This window comes from Canis aureus, chromosome 1 (genome assembly GCF_053574225.1).
Source record: "Canis aureus isolate CA01 chromosome 1, VMU_Caureus_v.1.0, whole genome shotgun sequence".
Classification (NCBI taxonomy): Eukaryota; Metazoa; Chordata; class Mammalia; order Carnivora; family Canidae; genus Canis; species Canis aureus.
Window position 1 is genome coordinate 116,682,501 of NC_135611.1, and position 12,276 is coordinate 116,694,776.

Sequence of the window (12,276 nt, forward strand, 5' to 3'; positions counted from 1 at the left end):
TGAATAAATAAATAAAATCTTGGGCAGCCCCTGTGGCGCAGCGGTTTAGTGCCGCCTGAAGCCCAGGATGTGATCCTGGAGACCCTGGATCGAGTCCCACGTCAGGCTCTCTGAGTGGAGCCTGCTTCTCCCTCTGCCTGTGTCTCTGCCTCTCTCTCTCTCTCTGTCTCTATGAATAAATAAAATCTTAAAAAAAATCTTAAAAAATAAAATTCCAACATGTGTGGCAATAAATTCTTGTGACAGAAAAGAAAATCACATGTATGCTAGGAGGACTACTTCAAATGTCTACAGGAACAGCCAGCAACACTCACCACCATATTAAACACAGTGTGAACCTCACAAATACAAATATTCCAAATAAGGCAAAAATTTCCCCATTTCAAGGTTTTTCTTTTAGCCTTCTGTTGAACTGAGAAAAAAAGCCCAAGATACTCTAAGAACAGCTGTTGTTTTTCCTGAGTACTTTTATTTTTTTATTTACTTTACCTTCTAATTCATGAGCCAAGTCTATTGTTGACTTTGCCCATGTATACTGGAGTACTATCTAGAAACGAATCGTAAAAAATGCCTGACTGGGGATGCCTGGGTGGCTCAGCAGTTGAGCGTCTGCCTTTGGTTCAGGATGTGATCCCGTGGTCCTGGGTAAGTGTCATCGTCATCGTCCCCCCCACAATCAGGCTCCCTGCAGGGGACCTACTTCTCCCTCTGCTTATGTCTCTCTCTCTCTCTCAAGAATAAATAAATAGTCTTAAAAAAACAAACAAACAAACAAACAAAAAAAACACCCTGACCGATGTCCTTTAAGTAATGACAGCAGTCTCTTGGCTGCTTCCTTTCACATCTTCCTGAGAAATAAATTTATTTTATTTCTGAGCCAATCCTTTGGGCTAAGAGGCCTATGAAGTCTCCAAGGCCTATTGGATCTCCCTGTTCTACTAATCTGACTTCACATAAAACATCATTAAAATAAAAACTGTGAGGCATTATTAATGATACTGGAATTAAAATAAAATTTAAAAACCACACCCACACAAAAAACTTGTGAGATATAAGTCTGACCTATGAAATCCATTACCTCCAGACCCCATAGCTTCAGTATAATTTGGACACAAGTTGGTAGTGCTTGCTCTCATCACATTAATATCTTTTCTATCCTAATAGGTTACTGAATAAGGCAGGAAGCATTTTTTTTTAAGTACCCATAATGATGAGACTTGGTATACTGTTATAACTAATTACTAAAACAGCCTTTGGTATGACACTTCCAGGATACAAATCTCAGTTCTGATCTTGGACATGTTACTTAACTTTTCAGCCTTAGTCACCTCCCATAAAAAGATGGTGATAATTATAGATTCTATCTCAAAACGTTGTTATAAGGATTAAATAAGACATCATATATAATAAAGCACTTAAAGTAACAAACATTAAATGAAAGCCAGCTGTATCACTGAAGATGAAGAATACTACACTTTTCCCCATAATTATTATTTTTTAAAAGATTTTATTTATTTATTCATGTGAAACACAGAGAGGCAGAGATATTAGGCAGCGGGAGAAGCAGGCTCCCTACAGGGAGCCTGATGTGGACTAGATCCCAGGACCCTGGGATCACCACCTGAGCCAAAGGCAGATGCTCAACCACTGAGCCACCCAGGCACCTCTCTTCCCTGTAATTATTAAAGAAAATTTTCTTCTGCTCTTTTCTTCTTCCACAAAATATTTGAGCTTCTCAGCCTTGCTCTCTCTTATAATGCTAGCGAAAAAATTTCAAACTTCACATTGATAAGCAATTCCTCCTGATTAACAGTTTACAAAAGGGGGTTCATGGATGAATGAAGCAAATGTGGGAAAATCCTCAAATTACTGGATCTAAGTGATGAGAAAAAAATGGAATTACAACATAATAGTGTTGAAAATCTATTGAGCACTAATTATGTATTAAGCATTACCTGAGGACTTTATTGATTCATCTATTCATAGCAATCCTCTACAGTAGGTTCTAACACTATCCACTCACAGATGAAGGAACTGTGACACAAAGAGATGAAAGAAATTACCCCAATTTTGCCCAGCTCTAAGTGGCCATTTTAGGACTAGAACACTGGTAATTTAGCTCCATAAACTGCCTCTCATAAGACCACATAAACATCAGGATGCCTGGATGGCTCAGCAGTTGAGCATCTGCCTTCAGCTCAGGGCGTGATCCCAGGGTCCTGGGATCTAGTTCCACATCGGGCTCCCTGCATGGAGCCTGACTCTCTCTCTCTCTCTGTCTCTCATGAATAAATAAATAAAATCTTTTAAAAAACCAAACACATAAACATATGGTCTGACAACTCATGCTGTCATAAATTTCAAACCATTTCTCAAATTTCTACTAACATCTTCCATTCCCTTCCTTGTTAATAGATCTTTCCTTTAAAAACCTTGTCACATTACAACTCCTTAAGAGCCTCAAAAGCAGAAAACCCTGCCACCAATCAAACTATCTCCTACCTTTGCCTACTTTTGAATTCAGGGCAGTGGTGAAGATTTAAGACACCTAGCTTATGATTCCAACTAAACTATAATCTTCTCAACAAATCAAATCCTAAAATAAAGCTCCCCAGTTGGTCTCCCTTCAGGAGGTTTACTTGCAAGCCATCTAAATGATTAGAAAGTTCACAGAAGGAATTCAATGATTGCAAAATGTTTATGTGAATACCCACCTGAGAGGGCAGGAGGTAACCTCATCCATTACCCCCATCATTCACTGGGAAAGAAGAGCAAAGTGCCAGGCCTATGGATAGGGTATTTCCCATGTTAAAGTCTAACCAGCTAAAGACCACCTGAACAAGCCTATAATAGGCCAACAAAATCAGACTTATTGACTCGAGAGAGGGAGGAAATTCCACAGGAAGGGTTGGAATGCAATGCAGGAGGAGAAGAAAAGCTCTTTTGTGAAAGGCTGAGTTCCAACTGAAGGACTGAAGATGTATGGGAAGCAGGGAACAATTCTGGAAGGGTTGCAGTTTTGGAGGTGAGACTAGGAGAGGCAGGGATTAATTGGAGATTAAATGTTATCTTGAAGGGAGGGTGATTTAGCAATTGGGTATCTCCAGTAAGAAAACAAAAAATGGCAAAGCGAGTCTGGAGCATCACTGGTAAAACAGCTGTTACCTCTCAAAGAGGGAGTTATTACAGCATTTTACAATTGCTGCATGAAACACTCTATTAATTTTGCAGCGGGCTATATATCTCTCTCTTCTCTCCCAGCGTGATTAATGCAAGGGCTGCTTTTTCTATTTTCATTCCGCACTGATTTTCATTTTCCCAGGAGATACAGATGCTTCCATGTCCAGAATAATAAAAGTTACATTTCACGGAAGAAAATACAAATGGACATACGAATGGTTATCTCCTCCATTCTCTCTCCTTCCTAAAGATCAGCAGGACTTTGGGGGGTGGGGGGGAAGAGACGGGAATCCTGAAGCGCTGAGCCTTTCTGGGAGCTCAGCCCGGCCTGGCTAACTCAGAACACACCCCCGCTATCACACTTGCTCGCACCGTCCACCACGCACATAACCCGAGGCAACTATGAGGGAGTCCGGGGTAAAGCTCAGCCTTCCCAGTATCAGAGAAAGGCCGAGTACAAAGGCCAAGTCTGGAATCTGTCTCCCACGTCGCGGCAGTTTCCTTACAAGGGAGCCCTGATGAAGCTGTGGTTCGCAGAGCTGCAGGTCTCAAGCCTGCGTCTTTTTGTTGGGGGCCTTCACCCTGGGGTTCATACATACAACTCGGAGCCATTCTGGGCCGAGGAACTGGTGCAGCCCTGAAGCGGAAAGGGAAAGGACGCCTCGGGGCACCCAATGCCCAGTCAGCGTCACAAAATCCACAGTCGGTGCTACCCGGTTCACACATAGGCCCGCGCCGCCCCCGCGCCGCCCCCGCGCCCATTTCCTCAATGCACGCGACCAACTCACCTCTCCTAGCCGACACCAGCAAGAAAGCCGGAAGGAAACTAGGAGCAGAGGCCTGTGGGAAATGTAGTCTTCGGTAGGGAGGGACCGGCCCCGCCCAAAATTGCCGGGCGGAGTGCGCAAGCGCACGTGCTAGCTGGTGATGGGGGAGACGGCTGGGAGGCTCTTGCGTTTTGAGGTTGGGCTACCGGGAGAGGGGCTTCAAGGCTGCCCAGGAATGAAGGAAGCGCATTCTGGGAGGTTGGCTTCGTGTTTTTCGCTGAAGAAGCCCTGCTATGACTAAGAAAGAAGTCTTGACACCGGCAGGGACATAATCTACTTCCTAGGCGCACAGCAGGTGCTCAGTATACATGCCCACGTAGGCTGTGGATATACGTCAAGTATTCAATAAAAAATCCTCAAACCATAGCCGATCGGGGATCAGATGACAGATAAAGGTCGCTCGTGCTTGCTCGAGTCCCCTCCTTCCCTTCCTCCTCTCCGTTTTTTTCTCCTTCTTGCAGCTGTGAACAGATGGTTCTATGAATTAGTGTTAGGTTACGGTGATGGATAAAAGTCGCCCGCCACACACACCTCATGGGCCATTTCTCTTTTCTCAGTTTCAGTTACTAGCCCTCACCTGCCATCCCCAAACAGACATTCCTCCTTTGGGGAGATAGATGGTCAATAGTAGCCTAAGGCTGTGTCACAATGTGTACATCATTCACCTCCCCTCCTCACATTATTAGGCATTTTATCAGCTCACATCACAAAAAAGAAAGATGAGTACAGCACAACAAGGTATTTTGAGAAAGAGAACACATTCACATAACTTTTGTTATATTGCAAACTTTCACAATATACAGTATATTGTTATATTTCATTATTATTTCTCTTAATAATAGAAGAAATATTATTTCTCTTAATAATAGAAGAAATATTATTATTTCTCTTAATAATAGAAGAAATATTATTATTTCTCTTAATAATAGAAGAAATATTAACTGTGCCTAATTTATAAATTAAACTTTATTATAGTATGTATGTATAGAAAAAAAAAACAGTATATACAGGGTTAAGTACTATCTACCCTTCCAGGCAACCTCTGAGGGTCTTGAAATGTGTCCTCTGACGATCAGGGAGGACTAATGAATTGTCATTCAGATGTCCTTTATCCTTACTGATTTTTAAAAATCTAGTAGAGGTATGAGAGAAGTGTGCCTATTGCTGTTTTCCCTTTAGTTCCATCAGGTTTTGCTTCATGTATTTTCAAGTTCTGTTAAGTACATATACTTACACTGTTTTTGTTTTCCTCATGAAGAAGATTGAAAAGTGAACATTAGGAAGAGTATCCTCAGGGGCACCTGGGTGGCTCAGGTCTTGATACTGGGGTCCTGGGCTCGAGTCCTGCATCAGGCTCCCCGTGGGGAGCCTGCTTTTCCCTCTGCCTATGTCTCTGCCTCTCTGTGTGTGTGTCTCATGAATAAATAAATAAAATCTTTTAAAAATATCTTCAGAAGGGGGATCCCTGGGTGGCGCAGTGGTTTAGCGCCTGCCTTTGGCCCAGGGCGCGATCCTGGACACCCGGGATCGAATCCCACGTCGGGCTCCCGGTGCATGGAGCCTGCTTCTCCCTCTGCCTGTGTCTCTGCCTCTCTCTCTCTCTCACCTCTCTCTCTCTGTGATTATCATAAATAAAAAAAAAAAATATCTTCAGAAGGGACGCCTGGGTGGCTCAGGGGTTGAGCACCTGCCCCTGGCTCAGGGCGTGATCCCCGGGTCCCAGGATTGAGGCCCACATCGGGCTCACTGCATGGAGCCTGCTTCTCCCTCTGCCTACGTCTCTGCCTTTCTCTCTCTGTGTCTTTCATGAATGAATAAATAAAATCTTTTTAAAAAATATCTTCAAAAAAAAATCTTCAGAAGTCTTTAGTGAGTAATCATTGAATTTGTCATGTATTGGGTTCATTCAGGAAAGGAATGGGATAAGCCCACCAAGACTTATCCACCACTGCAGCATCCTCCCCATCTCAAATATTTTGAGTCCTGCATCAGGCTCCCCGTGGGGAGCCTGCTTTTCCCTCTGCCTATGTCTCTGCCTATTAACCATGGTTAATAGATGGAAGAATTTGTTCTCCTCTCAAGAATATAAAACTTAAAAAAAAAAGAATATAAAGCTTTAGAAATAATTAGAAAATGTCAATGCCAATCTTATTCTAATTTTGCAAATAGGAGAATATATATGCAGTAGGAGATACATGAAAGCTACAATTCTGGGTTTGTCTATTTCTCCCTTTCATTGGTTTAGTTTTTGCTTCATGTATTTTTGAAGCTATGTTATCTAGTATATACACATTTATGATTGTGTGTCATCCCAATGAATTGACCCTTCTATTATGAAACATTTCTCTATGTCTTGTCTTAACCTCTATTTTATCCAGTATTAGTATAGTTGCTCTAGTTTTCTTACACTTACTGATTGGCTGATATCTTTTTCCATTTTTTCCCCCTTGAATCTACCTGTGGTTTTATATTTAAAATGTGTTTATGATAGATATCGTGTAATCTGGGTTTCAAATTTTTTATCCAGTATGAGTCTTTGGGTTTTCACTGAAATACTTACACTTATTTTGTCATACATATTTCAGCTACATATATTATAAACCCACTATATAGTGTTGCATTATTTTACTTTAAACAGTATGTATATTAATAAGATTTAAAGAAGAAAACATATTTTATATTTACCCATATGTTGACCATATCTGATGTTTTTCCTTCCATCCTGTTGGGACTGTATTTTCATCTAAAGTCAATTATCTTCAAGCTGAAGAATTTCCTTTACCATTTTCTTTCAAAGATTTTATTTATTGAGAGAGAGCAAGCCAGGGGAAAAGCAGAGGGAGAGGGAGAGGCAGACTCTCCACTGAGTAGGGAGCCCCACATGGGGCTCAATCCCAGAACTCTGGGATCAGGCATGACCTGAGTCACAGGCAGACGCTTAACCAACTGAGCCTCACAGGAGCCCCACCTTTACCATTTTCTAAACTGCAGTTCTGCTAGTTGTAATCCAAATTTTCGTTTGTCTGAAATTATCTTTATTTCATCTTCATTTTAAAAGCATATTTTTCTCTGGAGATAGAATTCTGAATTGACATACTTTTCTTTAGTTCTTTTTTTTTTTTTTAAGATTTTATTTCTTTCTTTGAGAGAGTGAGCGAGAGAGAGCTCGAGCAGAGGGAGGGCAGAGGGGGAAGCAGACTCCCCTTCTGAGCAGGGAACTGGATGCGGGGCTGGATTCCAGCAGCCTGAGATCTCCACCTGAGCCCAAGGCACACTTAACCAACTAAGCCACCCAGGCACCACTACTTTTCTTTAGTTCTTTAAAGATGTTATTCTATTGTCTTTTGGCTACTATTGTTTCTAATTAAGTCAGCATTATTCATATTTTTGTTCCCCAATATTTTATGTATGGTTTTTCTCCAACTGATTAAAAGATTTTCTATTGTTGAATTTTGGTGGTTTTGGTCATAGTTTTTGTTCTCCCACATTCTGTCAATCCTCTCATTCTAGATCTCTAGTTATGAGTCTTGTTTCATAAATACCTCTATTTTTTTAAATCTGAAGTACAAAGAGGACTTGATCCCAGGACCCCTGGATCATGACCTGAGCCAAAGGCAGATGTTCAACCACTGAGCCACTCAAGTGCCCCAAAACCTTTCCTTTTCCATAGAAAAGCCATAGCTCATTGGAGTTCCTATCTATTGCTAGATGGCATGCTGCCCAGTGAATTGTTGAATTAGGCCAATTTGATACTTACTCAGTTGAATTTTTTTAACAAAACTGAGGTACAGGAGGTCATTTTATCCCATACAGATTATGGGTCAAAATTGTGATCAGCTGGATACGGTTGTGTCTGCTAGGTTTCTTCACTGTCATATTACTATTTTTCCTTTGTGAAATTAATAAATATTTATGGAGCGATGGTTTAAGATAATATCAACATCTGTTTCTCGTCGAATTTTTACCTCCTAGTTTCAGCATCTGTTGATGATTCTTACCAGATCAATTATTCCTATGATTGTTGATGATTTTTTTTTAAGATTTATGTATTTATTCAGAGAGAGAGAGAGAGAGAGAGAGAGAGAGAGAGAGAGGCAGAGACACAGGCAGAGGGAGAAGGAGGCTCCATGCAGGGAGCCCGATGTGGGACTCGATCCCGGGACTCCAGGGTCACGCGCCAGGCTGTAGGCGGCGCTAAACCGCTGCGCCACCCGGGCTGCCCGATGGTGATTTTTTTAATTCCACCATTCCTCCCACATTACTAAGTTGGCATTCTACTATAAAGCATGTTTCATGGAGTCTTATTTTAATCACTGGGTTATTAAATGGTTTTACTTAAACTGATACTATCATGACTTATTTAATACTCATATTGTCCCATGTTCGGCCGGTGGGAACTCCTTCAGACTGACACTGTGATATTTTGGCATATTTTATTTTATTTTTTATTTTTTTTAAGATTTTATTTATTTATTCATGACAGACACACAGAGAGAGAGAGGCAGAGACACAGGCAGAGGGGGAAGAAGGCTCCACGCAGGGAGCCCGACGTGGGACTCTGAGACTCGATCCCGTGTCTCCAGGATCACACCCTGAGCTGAAGGTGGCGCTAAACCTCTGAGCCACCCGGGCTGCCCCTTTTGACATATTTTAATCACTTTTTGAGCACTTCTCTACTTTCTACCCCCACAAAATGTTCCAAACCCATCTTGTATTTTCTCTACTGGGGTTCCTTGGATCTGGGTGCTAGATATTCTTATTGGTACTGGGATGCCATTTCTTCCTTGTCCTTTGCTAGAAAACACACACACACACACACACACACACACAGCCCTATGTGTATTTCTATATCTACTGAAAAATATCATGGGGGTGCCTGGTTGGCTAAGCTGATAGAGCATCCCACTCTTGATCTTGGGGTGGTGGGTTTGAGCCCCACATTGGGTGTAAAGGTTACTTAAGCCAAAAATATGACTTTATAGTGATAGCTCCAATTCCAACCCAGCATCACAGAGTTCATTCTAGCCTCCTCTCCCTATTGCAACGTCCTTCTCCAGCAGTAATAAAGTTTGCTCGCATTATATTAGGTTACTCCCACAATACACTTTTTTGCTTGATTCTAGAATATATGAAGTAGTAGTTTCAGAATTGCTGATCTGTATCACTGTATAATCAGTCCTACTAGCTAATTTGTTTACAGGGTTTTTTGTTTGTTTTGCTTTTAGCTTGAGGGAATATGGTCATATTGTCTTTCAAAAGTTGCTTAGGTGAAGGGCGCCTAGCTGGTTCAGTTGGTAGAACATGTGATTCTTGATCTTGGGGTGACAAGTTCAAGCCCTATATTGGACGTAGAGCTTTTTATTTTTTTAATTTTATTTTTCTTTATTTATTCACAAGAGACACACAGAGAGAGGCAGAGACATAGGCAGAGGGAGAAGCAGGCTCCCTCTAGTATACAGAAAGATATACTAGAGAAGTGTCACCTCACCATCCCTTCGTGGACTAAAATTTCCTATATTTTTGGGTCTATTTGTAGACTTTCTGTTCTATTTCACTGGTCTGTTCAGGCATGAGTTCTGCATCATTTTGATTATAGGGATTTTTTAGTTTTTTTATCTGGTAGGACTAGGACCCCTTTGTAGCTTTTCAGTGTCAACCTGGCTATTTTTTTTAAAAGATTTTATTTATTTATTCATGAGAGACACAGAGAGAGAAAGGCAGAGACGCAGGCAGAGGGAGAAGCAGGCTCCATGCAAGAAGCCTGATGTAGGACTCAAACCCAGGACTCCAGGATCACGCCCTCAGCCAAAGGCAGATGCTCAACCACTGAGCCACGCAGGCATCCCTAACCTGGCTATTCTTGCATAAAACCTGTACTGCTACCACTGTGGATACTCTACATACTTCAAATGAAATGACCAACTGAATTGTCCCTCTCTGGCAATTCTCTTTCCCAATATTTTTTCTCTTCATGGCCCTTATCAGAAATGAAGTTTTCTTAGTTAGGTACACAGTGGTTGTAGGTTTCCCAGATTTTCCTGGAGATTGGAGATCTTGTCTTCAATATTCACTAGCATATTGGCAAAGGCTAGAGAGCACTCCATGGCACACTGTTTTCCTCTAAAGCATTTGCTTTACGTTTTACAATCAGATCACCAAAGCACCTGGAATTTATATGTGTGTGGTATGGGGTAAGGGCCAAGATTAATTTTTTATCATTATGGAAATGCGATTGACCCAGTGGTATTTATTGAAAAGACTGCTATATTGCAACCATATTGCAAGGAACCTTTGTCATAAATTAGATAACCACATATATGTGTGGTTATATGTAATAAGTCTATTTCAAGGATGTTTATTTTGTTCCATTGGTCTATTTGTCCATTCTTATACTAATACCATACTGCCTTAATGTCCAAAGGACAATTTATTACACTAAAAATCTAAGGAGAAAAACATTATATCAGTGTGACAAAATAGCATCTGATAATATTTTGCAGGCATTTCTAATAAAAAAGTTAAAAAAAATTAGGGGGTCACCTGAGTGGCTCAGTCAGTTAGGTATCTGCTTTGGCTCAGGTCATGATCCCAAGGTCCTGGGATTGAACCCCACATCAGGCTCCCTGCTCAGCAGCAAGCCTGCTTCTTCCTCTCCCTCTGCCTGCAGCTCCCCATGCTTGTGCTTGTTCATTCTCTCTCTCTTTCTGTGAAATAAATAATTTTTAAAAATCTTAAAAAAAAAAGAAGTTAACTAGGGATTGAAGGAAACAATTGAGCTATAATAAAGTCAGTTTACTTCAAACCTAGAACAAACATTACACTAAGTGGCTTCCATTAAATAGGTGAAAACAACTAAAATGCCTGCTATCACCACTAATCCAAAATCTTATTCTGGAGATTCTTTCTAAGATTAATAAAATGATCACTATAAATACTCAGAAAAAGCCAAAATTATATCCATATGCAGCTGATGTAACTGATTTCCTAGAAAACCAAGGATCTAGTAAAAAAAATTTAAAAGATTATTGAATAATGAAAGGTATGATTGCATTCATTAAAAAAATTTTAAATTTTAATATGACAGTGTCACCATAAATACAGATATAAACCACAATCTGGGTAGCTAAATCCATCTTTTATAATACTAGGTAAAGGATTAATATCTAGAATTCCACAATTCTCATATGAAATATTCTAATAAAAAAGGAACATAGGCAAAAGACATGAATTAGTAAATTATGGTGTTCAGCAATAAACAGATATGTAAATATGCTCAACTCACTATAAAGCACATTCCAAAGTGGAAATATAAGGAAATAATACTTCATTGGTTGGAGGACTTGTAAGTTGGCACAACAGTGATGTTCTCCACTGCAATTTCAATGAAGTTGAAAATGAATATAATCTGTGACTGAGCAATCTCACTTTTTGATAAATGCTACAGAGAAACTTTTGTTTATGGATAGCAAGAAACACAGATATTCAATATTTTTCAGCACTAAATTATATATAATTTAAATATTGATCATTCAGAGGCCTAAATACATATGGTATATTTATATAAAGAATATGGTTAGGGCAGCCCCGGTGGTGCAGCGGTCTAGCGCCGCCTGCAGCCCAGGGCGTGATCCTGCAGACCCTGGATCCAGTCCCACGTCAGGCTCTCTGCATGGAGCCTGCCTCTGCCTGTGTCTCTGCCTTTCTCTTTCTCTCTGTCTCTATGAATAAATAAAATCTTTAAAAAAATAAAATAAAGAATATGGTTAGAGAGCGGCCCGGGTGGCTCAGCGGTTTAGCACCGCCTTCAGCCCAGGGCATGATCCTGGAGACCTGGGATCTAGTCCCACATCGGGCTCCCTGCATGGAGCCTGCTTCTCCTTTGCCTGTGTCTCTGCCTCTGCGTGCGTGTGTGTGTCTCTCATGAATAAATAAGTACAATATTAAAAAAAATATATGGTTAGGGTTTTTTTTTTTTTTCTAATGAAAAGTACCACTTAGGGCAGCCCCGGTGGCGCAGCGGTTTAGCGCCGCCTGCAGCCCAGGGCGTGATCCTGGAGACCCTGGATCGAGTCCCACGTCGGGCTCCCTGCATGGAGCCTGCTTCTCCCTCTGCCTGTATCTCTGCCTCTCTCTCTCTCTGTGTGTGTCTCTATGAATAAATAAATAAAATCTTAAAAAAAAAAAAGAAAAGTACCACTTAAAATTCAAAAAACGCAAGCAGCTGACTGGATAACATAATTTGAATTGTTTTCCTTGCCATACAGATAAC

General features: G+C 40.8%; 1 protein-coding gene across 10 annotated transcripts in view; it reads right to left on the reverse strand.

Moving 5' to 3' along the window:
* ZFP14 (ZFP14 zinc finger protein) overlaps positions 1-4,605 on the reverse strand; it is a 30,998-nt gene extending 26,393 nt beyond the window's left edge. For 2 of the 10 annotated variants that reach the window (XM_077906756.1, XM_077906008.1), the window contains exon 1: positions 3,969-4,604. The gene's annotated coding sequence lies outside the window, so the exon portion shown is untranslated. Of the gene's footprint in view, positions 1-2,714; positions 3,198-3,686; positions 3,916-3,968 lie in introns of those variants that run through there. The other 8 variants (XM_077906358.1, XM_077906271.1, XM_077906684.1 and 5 more) reach the window with 7 other exon arrangements.
* Positions 4,606-12,276: the final 7,671 nt, after the last annotated feature.